The sequence below is a fragment of the Lithobates pipiens genome, unplaced genomic scaffold (assembly GCF_037356315.1).
Source record: "Lithobates pipiens isolate NorthernLeopardFrog02 unplaced genomic scaffold, aLitPip1_a1.2 Scaffold_23, whole genome shotgun sequence".
In the NCBI taxonomy this organism is placed as follows: Eukaryota; Metazoa; Chordata; class Amphibia; order Anura; family Ranidae; genus Lithobates; species Lithobates pipiens.
Window position 1 is genome coordinate 65181410 of NW_027507785.1, and position 23513 is coordinate 65204922.

At 42.7% G+C, this 23513-nt stretch overlaps 1 protein-coding gene across 3 annotated transcripts in view; it reads left to right on the plus strand.

The window, feature by feature from the left end:
* Window positions 1-23513, plus strand: part of PRRT3 (proline rich transmembrane protein 3) — a 113288-nt gene that overhangs the window by 11589 nt on the left and 78186 nt on the right. The window contains exon 1 of one of the 3 annotated variants that reach the window (XM_077451772.1): window positions 16577-17009. The exons of the other annotated variants lie outside the window; for them this stretch is intronic. The gene's annotated coding sequence lies outside the window, so the exon portion shown is untranslated. Of the gene's footprint in view, window positions 1-16576; window positions 17010-23513 lie in introns of those variants that run through there. 3 annotated transcript variants of the gene reach the window in all.

The following is a 23513-nucleotide window of genomic DNA, read 5'->3' on the forward strand; positions in this document are numbered from 1 at the left end:
AACGGTGGTCTCCGCGGCGGATTCACCACGAGATCACCGCTATCAGCGGCGGGAGAGGTGCCACCCCCCCTCCCGCCGCCCTCCCGCACCTTCTGCCGCTTACCGGAGCCGTCGGTAGCGGCGGAGGCGATCGGGTCCTTTCGCTAGCTGGGTATGGAGACAAGTGAGGCTAAGATGGCCCCCACTCGTCTCTATACCATAGGAGGGCGGAAGCGACGTCAAAACGTCACTTCCGCCCATACCTCTTAAAGGTATATTTTTTTTAAATGTCATTTTTTCTTTTTTTTTGCATTTTAGTCCAAATATGAGATCTGAGGACTTTTTGAGCCCCCCAGATCTCATATTTAAGAGGACCTGTCATGCTTTTTTCTATTACAAGGGATGTTTACATTCCTTGTAATAGGAATAAAAGTGATCCATTTAAAAAAAAAAAAAAACATTGTAAAAATAAATAAAATCAATTAAAATAAATAATAAAAAAAAAAGTTTTTTAAAAACACCCCGTCACGACGAGCTTGCGCACACAGAAGCGAGCGCATACGTGAGTAGCGCCCGCATATGAAAACGGTGGTCGAACCACACATGTGAGGTATTGCTGCGATCGGTAGAGCGAGAGCAATAATTCCAGCCCTAGATCTCCTCTGTAACGCAAAAAAATGCAACCTGTAGAATTTTTTAAATGTCGCTTATGGAGATTTTTGAGGCTAAAAGTTTGACGCCATTCCACGAGCGGGCGCAATTTTGAAGCGTGACATGTTGGGTATCAATTTACTCGGCGTACCATTATCTTTCACAATATAAAAAAAAATTGGGCTAATTTTACTGTTGTCTTATTTTTTGATTCAAAAAAGTGAATTTTTTCCAAAAAAAGTGCGCTTGTAAGACCGCTGCGCAAATACGGTGTGAAAAAAAGTATTTCAATGACCGCCATTTTATTCTCTAGGGTGTTAGAAAAAAAAAACAATATAAAATGTTTGGGGGTTCTAAGTAATTTTCTAGCAAAAAAAAAAACAGTTTTAAACATGTAAACACCAAATCTGAAAAAGAGGCCTGGTCCTTAAGTGGTTAAAGGGACATCAGCACTGATAATCAGTGTTCTAATTATCAGTACAGTCAGAATCAGTGCCCTCTAGTGCTGCCAATCAGTGCCCTCTAGTGCTGCCAATCAGTGCCCTCTAGTGCTGCCAATCAATGAATATCAGTGCCTCATCATCAGTGTCACCTATCAGTGCTGCCTATCAGTGCCCATCAATGCCACCTACCAGTGCCTATCAATGCCCTTCAGTGCCGCTTATCAGTGCTGCCTATCATCTATCAGTGCTGAAGTGCACATCAGTGAAGTAGAAAAAAATTACCTGTTTGCAAAAAAATATTTTTTAATTTTTGGTATTTTTTGGTTTGTTTAGCAAAAAATAAAAAAACCCAGTGGGATTAAATACCACCAAAAGAAACTTCTATTTGTGTGAAAATAAATATCTAGATGTCATTTGGGTACAGCGTTGTATGACCGCACAATTGTCATTCAAAATGTGACAGCACTGAAAGCTGAAAATTGTCCTGGGCAGGAGGGGGGTAAAAGTGCCCAGTAGGCAAGTGGTTAAGCTGGTGACCTGACTGCAGCTCCAGATTTCCTGTTTCAGGATGTCTCCTTTCTCTTGAAGTTTCCTATGCAGCCACCATTGCATGCATGGACTAGAGTTGTGTCTGCTTACTCTGTGTTCATCAATAGAGACACACAGCCCTGTAGCAGGCAAGGCATTCCCCTGCTTCTCCCCCCTCCCTTGTCTAAACCAACAAACTGCACAGAGACTGAACTGTCCACTGTTAACTCTTTCCTTGTGAAGACTGGAAGCTCAGGGAAGCAGCACTGAGAAAGCAGGAGCCAGCAGCATTGAAGGTTGTAAACGGCAAGCAATTAAGCAATAGTTTCCCTGGCCCCTCAGCGATTCCACTTGCGATGGTAAATTTTGCATGAAGATAATTATTACCGGTCTTACAATGGATATCTTCATTGTTATCTATCCACCGAGAGACAAAGGAGCAATTAAAAGTGTGACTTGGCCACCGCAAACAACGCTCAGTGTCAGTGACTAACTACGTGGGACAGGGTGGTGGCCGTTTACACTCCCCATCCTCCAATGGAACACGGCCCTTCACACCCAAATAATACTTAATTGAAGGTATGCAGATTTCTTGCATCATTACATGTAATTGTTTTGTTCTAAGATGAGGACACTCCGCCATCTCCTTGTCTTCATAGGAGGCCGGCTCCTCCTGAAGAACACACAAGGGAAATCATTTCAAGGAGGCAAAGCATTTTCTATTTTCTTTATGATGTGCACATTGACATTGACAAAATATGTCTTCATTTATTTGCAACATAAAAATAAAATATTAATATTTACTATTCCCAGCCGGCATTTAGAGCTTAATGCCCCATGCACACGGTCAGACATTCCGACTACAAAAACGGTTTGAAAAAAAAAGTGTCAGAAAAACCGATCGTTCAGAATGCGGTGACGTAGAACACGTACGACGGGACTATAAAGAGGGCAGTAGCCAATAGCTTTCGTCTCATAATTTATTCTGAGCATGCGTGGCACTTTGTCCTTCGGAATTATCTACATACAATCAGAATTTAAACAATCGGATTTTGTTGTCAGAAAATTTTAGATCCTGCTCTCAAACTATGTGTGTTGAAAATTCCGTCGGAAAAAGTCCGACACGGTCGAATTTTCCAACAACAAGATTCGATCGCACATTTTCCATCGGAAAGTCTAACGGTGTGTACAGGGCATTAGTGTTCTAGTCATATGGTTCTTCAGATCATCGAACAAACCAAAGGCCAACACCTGCCTATAGGGTAATGGGGGTCTAGTGTAACCCGGGCCCGTTTCAGCTAGCCTCACATTACCATGAGGAAGGAGGAACCTTGCAACCCCCAAAACGCGTTGGCTTTTTCTTGTTTTACAAAATAAAACTGGATATCTACCAGTGGAGAGACACTTCTACTTTCCATAGAGTAGGAACAAGCATTGTGTTGCGCTGTTGAAAATCCTATTAAAAATGATATACACCGGGCATGTGCGGCCTGCATGCGGCCAGGCATGTCTGGAGGGACGCCATGCAAGCATAGAAGCCACGACAACCTCGTCACAGGCACGTATGGAGGGACGCGGGGAATGCCGTGCCAGCATAGTAGCCGAGGCAGGCGGCACTGAGTATCCAGGCAAGGCAGAGGGGATGCCGGGGCTGCTATTTTTGTATTAGCACTGACAGCAGTGAATACAGGGATTCCCAATAGCACCAACCAAGGAAATGCCACATCGCTGTATCTAGGGGGGTGCTGGGGTGGGCTGCATCCCCCCCCCACAGATTTCAGTTGTGCCCCCCAGCCCACAATCTCCCCACACAGCACCATGTAGAGGCAGTGGTAAAGCTAGACAGTCTTTCATCTGGGGGCAAAGACTCAGTTGGGAACCCCCCCCCCCCAGGGTCTAGGGGTGTTCTACATACAGAGTGCAGTGTTTAGAGGTGCCTATGTACAGAGTGCAGGGTTTAGAAGTGCCTATGTACAGAGTGCAGGGTTTAGGGGTGCGCTACATACAGAGTGCAGTGTTTAGGGGTGTGCTGTGTAAAGAGTGCAGGGTGTTGGGGTGCACTGTGTACAGAGTGCAGGGTTTTCAGGGGGGCTACATACAATGTGTGGGTTGTAGGGGTGTGCTACATACAGATTGCAGAGTTCAGGAGGTGTGCTAAGTACAGAGTGCAGGGTTCAGGAGTTTGCTGTGCACAGAGTGCAGGGTTTAGGGGTATGCTGTGTACTGAGTGCAGAGTTTCTGGGTGCACTACATACAGAGTACAGGGTTTAGGGGTGTGCTACATACAGAGTGCAGAGTTTCGGGGTGCGCTGTGTACAGAGTGCAGGTTTAAGGAGCGCACAACATACAGAGTGCAGAGTTTAGGGGTGCGCTACATACAGAGTGCAGGATTCAGGGGTGTGCTGTGTACAGAATGCAGAGTTTAGGGGTGCACTACATACAAAGTGCAGGGTTAAGGGGTGTGCTACGTACAGAATGCAGGGCTCAGGCAGTGCTGGGACAAGGCCATTTAGAGCCCAGGGCGAGCATGTCAAACTGCACAACCCCAACCGTCCAAGATGTATGAGCATTATGTATTAGCAAAAATTTCCCTCCCCCCCCAAAAAAAAAATGAACACTAATCTGCATGCTTACCCCTTAAGCATAAGATCCCTCTCTTCCCAGTTCCCCCCATCTCCCTTCCCAGCTCAAATCCTCTCTCTTCCTAAATCCCTCCAGCACCCCCCTCCCCCAAAAAAATCCCTCTTAGCACAAATCCTCTATTCCTCAAATTCACCCCCTGAGTACACTCCCCCCCCCCCATCCAAATCCCCCTTCCGGCAAAAATATTCCCTTCTAGCACAAATCCCCCCCAAATTCCCCTCCGAGCACAAATACCCCCCCCCCAATCATCCCTACTGGCACAAACTCGCCCCCCAAAAAAATACAATTCCCCTCCTAGAATAAATATCCTCCCTACATATCACCTCTTCTAGCTCAAAGCACAAACACCCCAAATTCCTCTGAGTAGCACAAATCCTTCATTCCCCCCTCCAAACACAAATCCTCCACCAAATCACCTTTCCTAGCACCCCCGGTCATACCTCTTAAGCCGCAAAGGCAGTCAGACAAGGCTGTACACATTATGTGGCTGCATCAAAAAATGTTCGCTGGGCAGTACCACCACAGAATGCAACCCATTCCAGTGAATGGAGCCTTGCCACAACCAACCTGCAACTACATGCACTAATATGGGCTTTTGAGGATTAAAAGAGGTGGCGAGGAGACATGTTGCCTCCTGCCACCCGTCAATCAACCTCTGAAAGACGATCTAATGAAGATCATAGGGGCAGCAATGGAAAAACAAGCCCTTAGGGACTCCTAACTTAGGAGTTGGGATTTTGGGTCATTCTTGGCTCCTAAAGCCCTCCTCTCTTGGACTCCTAGCGCCCGTACTAGCGTATCATTGGGGGCATTTCTACAATGATAGGATAACCAGATAGACAGCTGTGTATGAGGTCAGATTGTTTGGTGAGGAGTTAGCCATCATTTATGGTAAGAAGTTCATTGACAACCCAGAACGTTGTGTAGATCTCGGCACACCTGTTGTAGCGTCACCCTCCATGAATGGCCTATCAATTCTTCTCTATTAATAAGACATCTCTCTGGTTAACCCAGAATCCTGAATGTCCTAAATATTTCATGATTTGTAGTAATGTAATCCTTTCCTGGGCACCGTCCATGCTGGCAGCACGAGACCAACTATAATCCTGGGTGATTCAACCCTTGGCATCACCGCCTTATATTACCATCCTGAGTATTATTATATGTGACACCAAATCACCCCCCAGACTGCTTACCCAGCTGTATAGAAGATGGAAACATGTACCCGGCCTTCCGGGTCACCATCTGACCAGAGATCATGAGAGTTTACTTCTATTATTCCCTGTACTAATCTTCATCATTTTACTGGATTTACAGTACAAACCATTCACTCCTTTCCATTACCTGATACAATATTCATCTCATTCATAGTCAGATCCCTTCCAAGAGAACGACATAGATAGATAGATAGATAGACAGAAAGATAGATAGACAGATATATAGATAGATAGATAGATAGACAGATAGACAGATAGACAGAGATAGATAGATAGATAGATAGATAGATAGATAGATAGATAGATAGATAGATAGATAGATAGATAGATAGATAGATAGACGGACAGATAGACATAGACAGACAGACAGACAGACAGACAGATTTTTTGGATGCTAATCTCATACTGAAAACCAATGGGTTACTATTACTATTATGAAATTTCTCATACGACAGAATAACATTTCGGAAAGTGATGTAATGAGTCATTTGCATTGTATTTGAAGGAAGAAAACTTTACTCATTAAATGAAAATTATACGATCTGGTATCATACAAAAATGTTGTGTCTGTCCCTTCGGATAATTTTGGATGAAAGCTGTGTACTAACAATCCGATTCTATTTGCATTGAAAGCAGTATTTTTTGTGTGATATTCTGATTGTGTGTACAGGGCTATAGATAGATATACAGACAGATAGATAGATAGCTGGGGGATGGATGGATGGATAGATAGAGAGAGAGATAGATACGTAGATAGATGGATAGATAAAAAATGGATGGATAGGTAGAGAGATAGATAGATAAAAAAATGGATAGATAGATATAAATAGATAAATATAGATAGACAGATAAAAAAAAAATGGATAGAGAGAGAGATGGATGCAGGGGCAGACTGACAACTCATGGGGCCCCCGGGCAATAGGAGATTATGGGGCCCCCGGGCAATAGAAGATTATAGGGCCCCCAGGCAATAAATTATGGGGCCACACACTATACACACACATATAGTATACACACAAAGACACACAATATACACAAACAGTATACACACGCAGAATACATATACACACACTGAAAAGGTACTGGAGCAGCTATAATCTTGGGATTTTAAAAAAAAACACAGATTTTACATACTGTCCCTGCTTTTATTGAGGCTGGCAACCCTGATGGGGCCCCTTAGTGGCATGGGGCCCTCAGGCAGTGCCCGAGTGCCCGAATGGTCAGTTCGCCCCTGGATGGATGGATATATAGACAGATAAAAAAAATGGATGAATAGATAGAGAGTGAGATAGATAGATAGATAGATAGATAGATAGATACAGTGGTGTGAAAAAGTGTTTACCCCCTTCCTCATTTCCTGTTCCTTTGCATGTTTGTCACACTTAAGTGTTTCGGAACATCAAACCAATTTAAACAATAGTCAAGGACAACACAAGTAAACACAAAATGCAATTTGTAAATGAAGGTGTTTATTATTAAAGGTGAAAAAAAATCCAAACCATCATGGCCCTGTGTGAAAAAGTGATTGCCCCCTAAACCTAATAACTGGTTGGGCCACCCTTAGCAGCAACAACTGCAACCAAGCGTTTGCGATAACGTGCAATGAGGCTTTTACAGCGTCCTGGAGGAATTTTGGCCTACTCATCTTTGCAGAATTGTCCTAATTCAGTTACATTAGAGGGTTTTCGAGCATGAACGGCCTTTTTAAGGTCATACCACAACATCTCAATAGGATTCAGGTCAGGACTTTGGCTAGGCCACTCCAAAGTCTTCATTTTGTTTTTCTTCAGCCATTCGGTGGTGGACTTGCTGGTGTGTTTAGGATCATTGTCCTGCTGCAGAACCCAAGTTCGTTTCAGCTTGAGTACACGAACAGATGGTCGGACATTCTCCTTCAGGATCTCTTGGTAGACAGCAGAATTCATAGTTCCTTTTATCACGGCAAGTCTTCCAGGTCCTGAAGCAGCAAAACAGCCCCAGACCATCACACTACCACCACCATATTTTACTGTTGGTATAATGTTCTTTTTCTGAAATGCAGTGTTCCTTCTACGCCAGATATACTTGGACACACACCTTCCAAAGAGTTCCACTTTTGTCTCATCGGTCCACAGAATGTTGTCCCAAAAGTCTTGGGGATCATCAAGATGTGTTGTGGAGAAATTGAGACGAGCTTTGATGTTCTTTTTGCTCAGCAGTGGTTTTCTCCTTGGAACTCTGCCATGCAGGCCATTTTTGCCCAGTCTTTTCCTGATGGTGGAGGCATGAACGCTGACCTTAACTGAGGCAAGTGAGGCCTGCAGTTCCTTGGACGTTGTTGTGGGGTCTTTTGTGACCTCTTGGATGAGTCGCCGCTGCGCTCTTGGGGTAATTTTGGGCGGCCGGCCACTCCTGGGAAGGTTCACCACTGTTCCATGTCTTCGCCATTTGTGGATAATGGCTCTCACTGTGGTTCGCTGGATTCCCAAAGCTTTGGAAATGGCTTTATAACCCTTTCCAGACTGATAGATCTCAATTACTTTCTTTCTCAATTGTTCCTGAATTTCTTTGGGTCTCGGCATGATGTGTAGCTTTTAAGGATCTTCTGGTGGACCTTACTGTGTCAAGCAGCTCCTATTTAAGTGATGCCTTGATTGTGAACAGGTGTGGCAATAATCAGGCCTGGGTGTGGCTAGAGAAATTGAACTCAGGTGTGGACAACCACAGTTATAGTATGTTTTAACAAGGGGGGCAATCACTTTTTCACACAGGGCCATGATGGTTTGGATTTTTTTTCACCTTTAATAATAAACACCTTCATTTACAAATTGCATTTTGTGTTTACTTGTGTTGTCCTTGACTATTGTTTAAATTGGTTTGATGTTCCGAAACACTTAAGTGTGACAAACATGCAAAGGAATAGGAAATGAGGAAGGGGGCAAACACTTTTTCACACCACTGTAGATAAAAACATGGATAGATAAATAGAGAGAGAGATGAATAGATAGATATAGATAGATATATATAGACAGATAAAAACATGGATAGATAGAGAGAGATATAGATAGATATAAATAGATAGAAAGATAAAAACATGGATGGGTAGATAGATAGATAGATAGATAGATAGATAGATAGATAGATAGATAGATAGAGAAGGGTGACAGGGCCACCCAAAGCTCAAAGAAAAAATAATAGAAAGATAAGGTAAATATAAAACATAAACAGATAGATAGATAGAAACATTATTATCCATACTATTACCTGATAAAAGACAAAATATAAATCTCAATCATAGCGAGATTCCTTTCAAGAGAGCAAAATATATAAAAAGAAAGATAGAATAAAAAATGGATGGGTAGATGGATGAATCGATAGATAAAAAATAATGCTGATCTCATGCAGCCTCTTTGCGGCCACTTCCAGTCTGCATGCACCCCAGTGATGACTGCTTGCCATTCCTCCAGGCGGAGGGTGATCCCCGAGGACCATGCCGGGATGATGACTGCTGGAACACCCACTTGTTCTCCCCATTGGAGATCTATGGGACAGGGTGACAACACACAGCTGAGATACTGGCACATAGTGTTGTCACCTTGCTGCAGGAAGGGTTTATAGAAGGACCTCCTTGGCCGGATCACCAGAGATTATTTTAATAAAAGCTGCAGATTTAAAGGGTTAAATATTGCTTTTGAAATGACATGACCATGAAGCTCATTTTAGGATGTAGAGATTGGGGTTTGCATATAATTTAGGATTGTGTCAGTCTAACACCGGCAGGAAGCTAACCAGCCATCTGTTTTTATTCCCATCAAACTCCTACGTTACTCCGATGTCCTGGATTTAAAAAAAAAAAAAATCTTCCCGGAGTCATTTTTCTCGGTCATAATGGATTGAACAGCCTCCAGGATCCCCCAATTTCTCTCCATTACTCTTTTCATTGTGATTGCCGTCCTTTTTATTACTTCTACAATTTAAACGAATCCAGGTTGTCTCTGTGTAGATCACATGTGACCAACATGACATTTCATTTTGTGTGATCCAATGACCGCCAAAAAATACACAAAATAAAAAAAACAAAAAAATTAACATTACTTTAGATCAGAAAAAGCTTTAAAAAAAAAAAAAGTTATTTTTGGAGCATATTCACACTCACTGACCCGTGTCTATGTATTGTTTATGTGTTATATTGAACTGCATGAAGTTGTCATTTTTCTGTAGTATGCTGACATCTAGTGGTGATTTGGGGCAACTGCAACTTGCTTACTCTGATTTTGGTATCTTCCTCTGTCCTCCCCTCCTCTTTAGTGCTAGTTAGTTTAGTCCTCGCTAGACCCTGGACATTTCTTCCTTGTTCCCCATCAGTGTTACTTATTCACAGAAACAGGGCTCTGGAAAGTCTGAAGTAAAATTGCATTGAATGCAACTACTGTGCCTTATTGAAGAGTTAAGCTGCCTGTGAGTGATGACAAGTCAGCAGGTGGCCATACTGCCCAAACAGACTGGGTCTAAGGAGGTATATCAGTTAGGGTTGCCACCTTTTCTTCAAGTCAAACCCGAACACTTAAGCGGCTCACAGCTATTTTTTTTTTAATAGTAAAAACTATACATATATTTTTCAATTAAATAACATTTCTAATCATATGAAGTTAATAACAAGAGTCCCCCTTTACATCAGAGTCCACAGAGTTCCCCTTTTACATCTGAACTTGCAGAGTTCCCTTACACTGTAAGGGTGGACTCTGCAGACTCTGATGTAAGGGGGAACTCTGGGGACTCGAACATAAGGGATGTTCTGGGAACCCTGATTTAAGGGGGGACACTGTGGCCTCTGGTGTAAAGGGGAACTCCGATGTAAGGGGTGTTCTGAGAATCCAAGTTTACCTTAGTGTACTCACTCATAGGCAGGTGAGAGAAGTGGGGAGACTTCAGTCGCAGACAGGGATGGATGGTGAACTCACTCACCCCTTGGCAGTCAGCACCTCTCATCCAGATGTATCTGTGGCTGCTGGACTTCAAATCTCTGGCCCCCATTTTCTTTTTCTGAGGCACAGCGCTGGGAATTGGAGTGTATATATTTATATTTATTATTATTTATTTATTGTGTTCTTTCTTTTATTATTCACTATCATACACTCATATTGCAGCTACCACTATCCAGTATGTCAAACCATTCATATCAGTTTGAACCATTTTTCTAATCATACTATGTTTGGATTATTTGATTACCAACATTAGGCAGCTTTTACAATTGAAATGTGATTATGAGGCTTTATGAATCCTATATTTGTATCTTTGTAGCCCGGATACCTAAATTGCGTTGGATTTGTGATAACGTCTTTTTATCTTTGGAATATATTTCTATCTGGACCATTGGCATTTATTAGTCTAGGTTCACATCTATGCATGTTGGGAATGGGCGCGAAATCACACAGTTTCCCATCACACACGGAAACGCGTTGCCTTTAACAAATAGACGCGCGGCGGTGGCATTAATTCCTGGTGGCGCCCAATCACATCTGCAAATGTGTGCGTTTACACACTCCAAAATGCATGGTGCCACAGCACCATGCCATCCAGTGTGGTGCGTTTTTAGAAAAAAGTCAGGGAAATTCTACACATTTCTCTCATGTAGCCCATTGAAATGGATGGGCTGCCCTACACGCAATGTGTGGAAATGTGCAGAAAATTGGTGGATATGCACCTACTAAGCTAGGTCGCACCTGTAAGTTTGAACCAAGAGAAAGTGAAATCAGTCCAGGACCCAATGGTAACCCTGGAACCTGCACCTGTTAATAAACATCAGCAGTAGAAGCTCCCATATATCTCGCTTTACAAGCTAACTTTAACTGAAGGTTGCAGTATGGTACAGTATCTTCCCAATAGGTGTGCAGGCTTCTATTGTGGATGGGGCTGCCATTCGATTAAAATTCATTCTGTGCAATGGCTAGTTTGTCCAGCTTCACCAAACTATTTTCTTCTTGAGCCAAGCTCTATTTACTGTTGGCTCTGAACTTTTCTGGGATTGTTATTTTTAATACCAAAGGGTGTGGTCGAAAAGAAGAATCAAAGTGCACAGCTTTCACTTTCCTGCTATGCCTGGAGTTCTCCTTTAACTGACTCAGATCTCTAAGAAAGTGAATTCTTTGCAGACCTTGGAATAATGGTCACATGTTTTACTACTAATACAAGTTAAATAAACCGCTTGTGCAAGCTGGGGGTGTTTTCTTTTCCAGGGAGGGTTAGAATTCAGGAGGATAGAGATGTTTCTGAACCTCCAGAAAGCAAAACAAACACGGCTCACATCAAGGGCCGGGGCGCGATGATTGAAGCCCTAATTATCTTAAGCCAGGGCCCTCATGCGTACGAAGTGCAGACATGGTGGGCCTCATGTATACAGTGCCAGCCAGGCATGTACTGGCCATCGGGACTACCGGGAGTTTCCCGGTGGGCCGATGGCTCAGTGTACCAGTTTGAGTGACAGCCTGTGAAAATAATGGCTGCACGGTCCCCACTGTGTCCTCCACCCCCTCTGTGTCCTCCACCTCCATTGTGCCCACCACCCCCCCTCCACTGTGTCCCCCTGTGTGCTCCACCCCCCACGGTGTCCCTGTGTCCTCCACCCCTCCACTATGCCCCCCTGTGTCCTCCACCCCCCACTGTGCCCCCCTGTGTCCTCCACCTCCCCCCCCCCAAACACACACGCTGTCCCCCTGTGTCCTCAACCGCCCATGCTGTCCCTCTGTGTCCTCCACCCCCCCACTGTGTCCCCCTGTGTCCTTCACCCCCCAAACAGTATATATATATATATATATATATATATATATATATATATATATATATATATACTGTTTTTGTGCATTTTTTCAAAATTAAAGTGGGCTGGTCAGGATGAAGTCCAGGGCCAAATTTTTGTCCCAGTCCAGCCCTGGTGCCAGCCCCACCAACAAGCAGGCTTACCTACCAACAGGCAACCAAAAATTGAGAGTTTTCACTTTGCTGAAATAAATATGTTTTTTGGGGGTTTTAAAGCTGAAATGGCCTTTAAATGGTTTCTGGGGGGGTAAGAAAGCTCCTTTTAAATATCCCAAATCTTCAGCCTTCTCATTAGCTACAAACATGACTGTAGATGTAATAAACTTAGCATGTTTGTTGCATGCCCACTTGTTGTCCATGTTTTGTACTATTGCCCATTTCTTGATCATGTGTCATAATAATCGTCCTCTTAGTCTGTGTACTATATTATAATACATTAACTGATACCTACCTAATGGGTAGACAGGGGGAGATGGTTCATATCAGGACTGTCCTCCTAAAAGATGGAGAATAGTGGAGGCTGAACAGAGAAAGTTGAACTCATATCAGGCCTGTTCTTCTAAATGAGGACAATAGTGAAGGCTAGACAGCAGGAATTGGGTTCATATCCAGCACTATCTTTCTAAAAGAGGGACAATAGTGGAGCCTGAACAGAGTGAGCTGGGTTCATATCAGAAACTGGCCTTTTAAAAGAGGAGGAATAGTGGAGGCTGGACAGAAGGAGCTGGGTTCATATTATGGACTGTCCTTCTTAAAGACGGACAATAGGGGAGGCTAGAAAGAGAGAGTTGAGCTCATACCAAGGAAGATCCTTGTAAAAGAGAAAAAATAGTGGAGGATGGACAAAAAGAGTTGGGTTCATATAAGGGACTGTCCTTCTAAAAGATAGAGAATAGTGGAGGCTGGACAGAAGGAATTGTGGTCATATTAGGGACTATACTTCTTAAAGGGGGACATTAGTGTAGGCTAGAAAGAGAGAGTTAGGCTCATACCAAGGATGATCCTTGTAAAAAAGAAGGAATAGTGGAGGCTGCACAAAGACAGTTGGCTTCAAATTGGGGACTGTTCTTCTATAAGAGTGGCCATTGTTAAGGCTAGACAGAGAGAGTTGGGCTCATCTTAGAGACTTTCATTCTAAAAAAGGAACAGTAGTGCAGGCTGTACAGAGGAAGCTTGGTTCATATCAGAGATGGTGCATCTAAATGTGAAAAAATTGTGGAGGCTGGACGGAGGGAGTTGGGTTTATATGAGGGACTGTCCTTCCAAAAGAGCGACAATATTGTAGACTAGACAGAGGGAGATGGTGCATATCAAGGACTGTCCTAAAAGAAGGGCAAAAAAGTAAAGACAGTCCTTCTAAAAGAAAGAGAATATTGGAGACTAAGTAGAGGAAGTCTGGCTCATATCAGGGATAGTCCTTCTAAAAACTAGAGAATAGTGGAGGATAGACACAGAGAGTTGGGTTCACATCAGAGACTATCCTTCAAAAAGAGTGACAATAGTGTAGGCTAGACAGAGGGAGATGGGTTCATATCAAGACTGTCCTTAAACAAGGATAAAAAAGTGAGGATGGTTCTTCTAAAAGAAGGAGAATAGTGAAGACTAGATAGAAGGATCTTGATTCATATCAGGAATGGTCTTTCTAAAAGAAAGAGAATAGTGGAGGCTAAAAAAGAGTTGGGCTTATATTAGGGATTATCCTTCTATAAGAGAGGCAATCATTTGAGACTAGCCAGAGAGAGTTGGCCTCACATCAGGGACTATCATACTAAAAGAGGGCCAATGGTTGAGGGTGAACAGAGGGAGCTGGGTTTGTATCAGAAACTGTCTTTTTAAAAGATGAGGAATAGTAGAGGTTGGATACTGTCCTTCTTAAGGAGGAACAATAGGGGAGGCTAGAAAGAGAGAGTTGGGCTCATACCAAGGGTGGTCATTCTAAAAGAGAAAGAATAGTGAAGGATGGACAAAGGAAATTTAATTCATATTAGGTACTGTCTTTCCTAAAGGGGGAAAATAGTGGAGGCTAGAAATACAGAGTTGGGCTCATACCAGGGACAATCCTTCTAAAAGAGAAAAAAAAAAGTGAAGGCTGCGCAGAGGGAGTTGGGTTCATTGGAAAATATATAAAACAGCGCTAGCAGCCTATATCAAGCAATATACATCCTAATACACAGTGCCCAATGTACCAATGTTAAGAGAAAACAAAAACATAAAATGTAAAAGTGCTCAGGTGCTTCAGTGAAAAGTGCAACGGTGCTCCAAAACTTTTGAATCAGCGAAGCGGCTCCCTCTTTTGTGTCCCCACTCACCAAAATTATTGGATCCTTAGCTTTGCAGTTTGGGATCAAAAAGGCATTGATCAAATGATCTGGGGATATGCTGGATGGTTCCTCTGTGAAATCTTGCAGGGAGACATTTTATCAGAGATAGTCCCTCTAAAAGAGGGACAATACTGAAGGCTGAATAGAGGGAGCTGGGTTCATATCAAGGGCTGTCATTCTAAAAGAGGGACAATAGTGGAGGTTGGACAGAGGGAGTTGGGTTCATATCAAGAACTGTCTTTCTAAAAGAGGGACAATAGAGGTTGGACAGAGGGAGCTGGGTTCATATCAAGGGATGCCATTCTAAAAGAGGGACAATAGTGGAGGTTGGACAGAAGGAGTTGGGTTCATATCAAGGGATGCCATTCTAAAAGAGGGACAATAGTAGAGGTTGGACAGAGGGAGCTGGGTTCATATCAAGGGCTGTCATTCTTAAAGAGGGACAATAGTGGAGGTTGGACAGAGGGAGTTGGGTTCATATCAAGGGCTGTCATTTTAAAAGAGGGACAATAGTGGAGGTTGGACAGAGGGAGTTGGGTTCATATCAAGGGCTGTCATTCTAAAAGAGGGACAATAGTGGAGGTTGGACAGAAGGAGTTGGGTTCATATTAAGGACTGTCCTTCTAAAAGAGGGACAATAGTGGAGGTTGGACAGAGGGAACTGGGTTCATATCAAGGGCTGTCATTCTAAAAGAGAGACAATAGTGGAGGTTGGACAGAGGGAGTTGGGTTCATATCAAGGGCTATCATTCTAAAAGAGGGACAATAGTGGAGGTTGGACAGAGGGAGTTGGGTTCATATCAAGGGCTGTCATTCTAAAAGTGGGACAATAGTGAAGGTTGGCCAGAGGGAGTTGGGTTCATATCAAGGGCTGTCATTCTAAAAGAGGGACAATAGTGGAGGTTGGACAGAGGGAGTTGGGTTCATATCAAGGGCTGTCATTCTAAAAGAGGGACAATAGTTGAGGTTGGACAGAAGGAGTTGGGTTCATATTAAGGACTGTCCTTCTAAAAGAGGGACAATAGTGGAGGTTGGACAGAGGGAGTTGGGTTCATATCAAGGGCTGTCATTCTAAAAGAGGGACAATAGTGGAGGTTGGACAGAGGGAGTTAGGTTCATATCAAGGGCTATCATTCTAAAAGAGGGACAATAGTGGAGGTTGGACAGAGGGAGTTGGGTTCATATCAAGGGCTGTCATTCTAAAAGAGGGACAATAATTGAGGTTGGACAGAAGGAGTTGGGTTCATATTAAGGACTGTCCTTCTAAAAGAGGGACAATAGTGGAGGCTGGACAGAGGGAGTTGGGTTAATATCAAGGGCTGTCATTCTAAAAGACGGACAATAGTGGAGGTTGGACAGAGGGAGTTGGGTTCATATTAAGGACTGTCCTTCTAAAAGAGGGACAATAGTGGAGGTTGGACAGAGGGAACTGGGTTCATATCAAGGGCTGTCATTCTAAAAGAGGGACAATAGTGGAGGTTGGACAGAGGGAGTTGGGTTCATATCAAGGGCTGTCATTCCAAAAGAGGGACAATAGTGGAGGTTGGACAGAGGGAGTTGGGTTCATATCAAGGGCTGTCATTCTAAAAGAGGGACAATAGTGGAGGCTGCACAGAGAGAGCTAGGTTCATATTAGAAACTGTCCTTTTAAAAGATGAAGAATAGTGGAGGCTGGACAGTAGGAGCTGGGTTCATATGAAGGACTGTCCTTCGGAAAGAGGGACACAATAGTGGAGGCTGAGCAGAGGGAGCTGGGATCATATCATAAACTGTCCTTTTAAAAAGATGAAAGAAAAGTGAAGGCTATACAGAAGGACAGAAGGAGCTGGGTTCATATCAAAGACTATCCATCTAAAAGAGGAACACTAGTGGAGGCTGGACAGGGGGAGTTTGGTTCATATCAGGGTCTGTTCTAAAAAAAAGGACAGTTGGGTGGAATACATGACAGTTAAGTGTTTAGACACATTGTAGCAAACTAATAAAAAAAAAAAAGGCGAAAGCATTCCAACCAACATTATTCGGGTGACGACAGCAGAAACTTCTCCCGGTGGGGAGGGAGTTAAACGGCAGAGCGTGTCACTTAGAATAATTAGCTATAGAAGGGTAAATAGTGCAACTGCCAATAAAAGAATATAAGACAATTCTGCCTTTGTCGGGATCCCAGTTCTGCCCCAGGAAAGGAATGCGTAGGGAATGTATGTATGAATATAAGATGTATGATCTCCTCAGCTGAATTCTATTAGCTGGGTCTGAACATCCCCCCGCAGCAGAACGCGTGCAGCGCGCAGGAAGATGCTGTGCTGGGGAGGAATTGCAGGGACGTTGCTAAGGTGAACTCAGCATCAGCAGCACCGAGGGCCCCACCGCACACACGTGCCCACCGCAGACAGCTGCATCCAAACCGCTGCAGCCCAGCGAAGCCCTGCAAAGATGTAAGTGCCCTCATACACATTGCTGATCCCTCGCTTCCTCCGCAATCATTTCACCTTTTTTCTTGCATGCAGCAAAGACCTTCAAGAACGGCAGTTTTTTCCAGTCTAGTTAACTGTCATGACAGCTGGGAAAACCTAAGGGGATGCTTCTCGCCGCATTTCATGTCCAATATATGACATGCCAATGGGATGGGAGATTCTACATGGATTGCGTTTAACCCCTGTAGTGCCAGATCTGCAGCAGATGTGGCCGGCGAGGATCAGTGGTTGGAGGTTAATCAGGCTCTGTCGTTCTGCATCATGAATGGTATAGGTTGTGGGTGGAAGACGGGAGATTCGGCAGCAGGTCTCAGATGTCCTGGACCTGCCATGGTGGTGTCAGCATTGCAGGGAAGGCTGTCATGCAGCGACTGCTTTGCCATGCTGCGTCATGCGTTGGGCGACCAGCCTGGGCATGCTGGCACTGCAGACCACGTCAGTGTCATTATGCAATCATCAAGGTGACTGCGTCATTTTCAACCCACCTTGATCTGCAAGCTTGCTAAACTCCGGGCATTTAAAGAGCCACCTGCTTTTTTCCTTTATTTATTATATATATATATTTTTTTTGGTGATGGTAACTTTTTACCGTCTACAGCAAGAGAGGAACAATGATGTCATTTGTGGCTGTAAAAAATGTGCTTTGCCTACACATCACCTCCCCCCTTCATGACCAGGCCATTTTTTGCGATATGGCACTGCGTTACTTCAACTAACAATTGCGCGGGCATGCGACTCTGTACCCAAATAAAATAAATGCCCTTTTTTTCCCACAAATAGAGCTTTCTTTTGGTGATATTTGATCACCTCTGCGGTTTTTATTTTTTTGCGCTATAAACAAAAAAGACGGACACTTTTGAAAAAAACAAAAAACTTTTTTGCTCTAAAACATATCCAATAAAAAAAAAAAATCTAATTTCTTCTTCAATTTGGGGCAATATGTATTCTGCTACATGTTTTTGGTAAAAAAAAAAAAAAAAAAATTCCAATAAGTGTATATTGATTGGTTTGTGCAAACGCTATTGCGTCTACAAAGTATGGAATTTATTTTATTTTTTTTAACAGTCAGCAACTTATAGAAGGACTGCGACATTGTGTGAGAGGATGAGCTCACAGTGCCTCTTCTTGTCAGAGGCACTGAGCTCAATGGACAGCTTGGAGCCTTGGACCAATGGTAAAGCACCATTGGCCTAAGCCAGTGATGGCAAACCTTGGCACCCCAGATGTTTTGGAACTACATTTCCCATGATGCTCAAGCACTCTGCAGTATAGTTGAGCATCATGGGAAATGTAGTTCCAAAACATCTGGGGTGCCAAGGTTCGCCATCACTGGCCTAAGCTGTCTAATAAAAATGCTGCAGTGGAGGCTGGCCTCTCACTGCAGTGTCATAGGGGGTTATTTACTAAAGAAAAATACACTTTGCACTGCAAGTGCACTTGGAAGTGCAGTCACTGTAGATCCGAGGGGGACATGCGAGGAAACTAAAAAACAGCATTTTAGCTTGCACATGATCGGATGATAAAATCAGCAGAGCTTCCCCTCATTTCAGATCTACCCCTTAGATTTAGAGCAACTGCACTTCCAAGTGCACTTTCAGTGCAAAGTGGATTTGCCTTTCGTAAATCACCACCTAATAGTGTATATATAAACATGATTCTGTGCAGCACACCCACACTGTAGCAAGATCCAGCTGCCTATTCCCCATTCACCTCTGAGCGTTGTGCGAATGCACACAAAAAGTATGCATTTCTACGCACGTTCAGGGAATCTGCAAAAAACGCGTGTGACGCTTGTGGTGCCTCTCACTGTTAATGGCGCCCCAAATGTGGCAAGCAGATGCACGTTTTTGTGCACATTAAAATGTTCGACAAATGTGTCCAAACACGTGGTTGAACAAAAATTGGAAGTTTTTTTTCAAAATTTCAAGGGGTATGAATACTTTTTCAAGACACATATCTACCTATATATATATATATATATATATATATATATATATATATATATATATATATAAAATTGTAAAGAGCTGCTTAAGCTGTTGGCGCTATATAAATCGTGTATAATAATAATGTATAAAATATATATATATAGATAGATAGATAGATAGATCTATATAGTGTCTTGAAAAGTATTCCTACCCCTTGAAATTTTGAAAAAAAATTTTTTTTGTTCCTCTCTCCATATATATATATATATATATATATATATATATATATATATATATATATATATATATATATATATATATAAAGATAGATAAATAGATAGAGATAGAGAGAGATCTATCTATATCTATCTATATATATATATATATATATATACATATATATATATATATATATATATATATATATATATATATATATATATATATATATATATATATATATATATATATATATACATATATATATATATATATATATATATATATATATACATATACATATATATATATATATATATATTATATTATATTATTTTATTTTTTTCTCCTAATACCCAAAGTAATCTGAGTGGTCACATGACCTTGGGTACTAATAGCACCATTCAGAATGTCGTTATCTTAGGTGTAAGCAGCATGTAGGAGCAGAATAGGAGACAGATATTACTTTCCTGCATGAAAGATGAGATGTACAGTTGACATTTCACGCTTCACATGTGACATGAGAATTTTCAGGTCATTATCTGCCACCTTGTGGGAAAATTTTAGGGACGGGGAGGGGGGGGGGGGGGGTTGGGTGCACTTTGCAGCGATGGGTTGCAGACTTTTTCCTCCAGGCGGGAAATACAGATCAATGCAGAGACCACGTTCTTCTGTCTGTCCAATGCCGGGAAATTGCGGTTTGTGATGATCAATACACATATGGGATTATTTAATAAAGGGCAAATGGTGTTCAGGCCCAGCAGCCAATCATGAAGCACCTGCAGTGGAACAGTGTAGTTGGGATAGTGAAAGTTTATTGATTGTTGCGGATTGCTATCTACTATGATCTACTTACAATATTTAATTAAAGGAAGTCTGTGAGGACAGCAGTTACCTATCATAGCTGGCCCGGGTGCTACCATTACCCATGTAGAGTATAGTATGAGGTTCCGGGTCCAGGGCAGAGCAGATCTGTGATACCCCCGGGGTAGCGACGTGCCAGTCCTGGAATTAGGATTGCCTGTCGGTAGCGCACAGTAACAAGGTGAAGGCACATTTCTCTTCTTCTTTAATGGGATGATAATGAAGCTGCTTTGCTGCTGATACTGATGAAGTTCTGCCAAACGTAGTTAAAAAAGGTTTTGTTTTTTTCTATTGATATCAAGAGTAATATTATTATGTTTTTTTATTTTTGTTTGCTCAAGTTACCACAACACCATTATCCCGTAGTTTTAAGATCAAAGATACAACTATGTTGGTGTCTCTTGTCAATTTTACATTGTATTTTTTAAATGTAACTACCTACTCCCAAACTGTCATTTGAAGTAAAACACGTCGCCAAGTATTATTCTCCACAATTTTTTTTATTCTGCATTAAAAAAAGTAAACAAATAAAATTAGACATGCTATCTGCCAATAGAACTTAACCAAAAAGTGCATTCTATGCATCCAAAAATATAGAAAATATAACAAATCAAATCATTATTATTCAACCAAAAAATAAAATAAAAGCCTCATGCATGTGCCCTGCTTCTTAATAAAGGGGTCAACAATGCCAAGAGTTGGTGAAAGCAGGGGTCCGTCATCTGGAGATAATTCGGAAAATCATCTGGATTATTCTCCTGGAGCTCCCGCAGCAAAGGCATATGACATAATTGGTCACGATTAATAAAGCAACCAATTTTTGGGTCCAAGAACTCCTCCTCCTCCTACTCCTGGACTGGACTTGGGTCAAAGCAATAACTCAAAGGCCAATAATAAATAACAGGTTATCGCCTCCGATTCTGCAACATGGCTGGTTAACAAACTGAAAAGCGTGAAATAAGAAGAGTGAACTGGAAAGCGCGAAATGAAAAGCACAAAATGAAAAGCGCGAATCAATACTCACCAAACTTCTACTAACATGAAATTAGCAGAAGGAGCCCAAAGGGTGGCGCTAAAGAGCTGAAAAAACACGTAGTACGTCACTACATTCATGTTTGTTGGCTGACAATTGTGTGCCGTTTGTATGCAAGACAAGTTTAGGGCCGATCGTGTGTACAAGCCTTTAAAGTGATATGCAAAATAAAAATTAAAGCCCCACCCACCCCCAAACACACACACATGCATATGTATATGCATACGTCAGGTGCAGCTACATACAAAAACAATGATTGCGCTTGATACATGTCAACATGCATGACGGCGTGAGCACACACAATTATTCTAGGGCAATTTTTCATGCTTCAACCTAACTGACGACCTGTAGGGGCTTTTAAAGTGTAATCTATGAGTCATTTCAGGTACTGAAGTTTGTTGCCCTTTCGAATGTACACACACTTTTTAGGGCTCATGCATAAAAGGCATTTTAAAAAACACCAGCGTTAGAGCAGCGCCATAAACTATTGTTTTTTCGCATTTTTTAAATTGGTGTTTTTGCGCGTTTTGACTTGTTTTTCCGAATTAGCATTTTTGGGCGTTTTTATTGAAAACATTCTCTAGAATGTAAAAATGCCACGCATGTCAAATGCGTCTAAACGCCACATTTAGATGCGTTTTTTTGGCGTTTTTCATTTTTACTGCTTTTGGAAGCACAGGCTGGCTGTTTTTTTTTTTTTTACCGCCACTAAAAGCTTATGCCTCCAAACGCCTCTGACAGTTTGTGTGCATGGACACATAGGCTAACATGGTGAGGCTTTTAGAGGCAGTAGAGGCAAAAACGTCAAATGCCCCTAACAGCAGCTGTAACAATGTCCTGTGTGCATGAGCCCTAAGGCTTGACATGTTGGAAAGTGTGGCCTATGCGTTACTAATAACAGTTTAAAATGTTTGTTACCTCAGCATTTCATATTCTTGATATGTGCCTCCTGTACCATGTACTTGTATGAGAAAGCTTCCTGCCAGTCCCTCTGCTTTCCTATTAAAAACTGACCACACTAAGAGGAGCAGCACACCATGATCAGTTCTCTAGCTGTGCTGGGAGCTCAGTGTACTCATCCCCAAGGATCAGACTTATCCTGACAAGCCCCCTGTGCACAGCGGTTCACTGGGAAGCTCAGTGTGCTGTTGCTTTTCCTCCCCCAGCTGTTATGCAGTTGAGAACAGAGGGAATGTGATCACTTATAAAAAAGGGGATTTTTAATTGATTTTTTTTTTCATCTATACACAAATGTTTTGTCTTTAATTTCAGTTTTAAACGGAATGGGTTGTTTTTCAAGGTGATTGTTTACAATCACTTTAAAGAGGAAGTAAACCCTGATGGGTTTACTTCCTCTTTGATTCCCTGCAAAGGTAAAGCATAATGGACTACTATGCATCGCATACTACCCCATTATGTGTCACTTACCTGACACAGGAGCCAGCGAAGTCACAGCTGTCCCCTGTAGTCCAGAGCGTCCATCTTCTCAGTGGGTCTCGCTGCTCCGCAGCTGTCATTCGACGAAGCTGCGATGACGTCACTCCCGCGCATGCGCACGGGAGCCGCCACTCGTGACATATCGCCATTGACAGCGGCGCGCTCAGTGCGCCTGCGCGCCGCTGTCTACGGCGCATGCGCCGTAGACAGTGGTGCCTGTCTTTCGCCAAATATCTCCTAAACCGTGTAGGTTTAGAAGATATTTCTTAGACCTACAGGTAAGCCTTAGGCCGCGTACACACGGGCGGACTGTTCGCCCAACTTTGTCCGCTGAACAGTGTTTCAGCGGACAGTCCGCTCGTGTGTGGGCTTCAGCGGACAGTTTCAGCGGAGAGTCTGACGAACAAAGTTTTTCGGAATTTCCGTAAGACAGTCCACTGAAACTTGGTTTTGTCCGTCCAAACTTGGTTTCAGCGGACAGTCCGCTCGTGTGTAGGCAAGTTGGACGGACTAAGTATCGTGCATACTCAGAAAGGGTTTACACGGCGAAGGTTGCATTGCAGTGTATAGGACGTCGTTTTTCTTGTCCCGTCGTACGTGCCGTTCACGTCATCGCGCACGCTTTCAGCGGACTGTTCGTTCATCGTGTGTGGTCAAGTCCGTTCATGCAAATTTTGAGCGGACTGTTTGTCGGATTGTTTGACGAACAAAGTTGGGCGAACAGTCCGCCGTGTGTACGCGGCCTTAATCTAGGCTTACCTGTAGGTCAAAGTGGTTTGTAAGGGTTTACAACCACTTTAAATACACGTTTTTGCACATTTATTTTAACGACGTGGTGAGAATTCCCTTTGTTCTTGTATGTTATCATTGGAATAAATTGTGGGTATAGAATGAACAAGGAGAAACCGCTGCCCCCCCTTTCTCCTAAAATGTTTCCCTCCATTCAGTTTTTGTAAAGCAGCCGCAGATAGCAAAATAAGAAAT